Source organism: Cryptotermes secundus, unplaced genomic scaffold (genome assembly GCF_002891405.2).
Source record: "Cryptotermes secundus unplaced genomic scaffold, Csec_1.0 scaffold940, whole genome shotgun sequence".
Classification (NCBI taxonomy): Eukaryota; Metazoa; Arthropoda; class Insecta; order Blattodea; family Kalotermitidae; genus Cryptotermes; species Cryptotermes secundus.
Window position 1 is genome coordinate 462,045 of NW_019730116.1, and position 388 is coordinate 462,432.

Below are 388 nucleotides of genomic sequence, written 5' to 3' on the forward strand. Positions count from 1 at the left end.
CAGAGGGGCAATTTTTACTAACAGAACAGACATTGAACATATGAAAGTCTCGGATATATAGAACAGGGACCCGAAGGCCAACAATTTCCAAAGCAGAAGAGCAAAGTACAGAACCACGATAAACTTGAATAAGGAAGAGTGCATCAAGATGATATCTCCTCTTATGCAAGGTGTGCAATTTCAATTCTAAAGCAAAATCGTAACAGTGATCTACTTGAGGAAAAACAGTTTAAAACAGAGAGCCGTAAATTTCTGCTGAATGCGTTCTAGTTTATTTGAATCAGTTGACGTAATGGACTTCCAAACTACTGAAGCGTATTCAACCTTGGATCTAACTAAAGTAAGATATAAAATGAACATGCATCCAAGGGTTGAATAGTTAAATGTG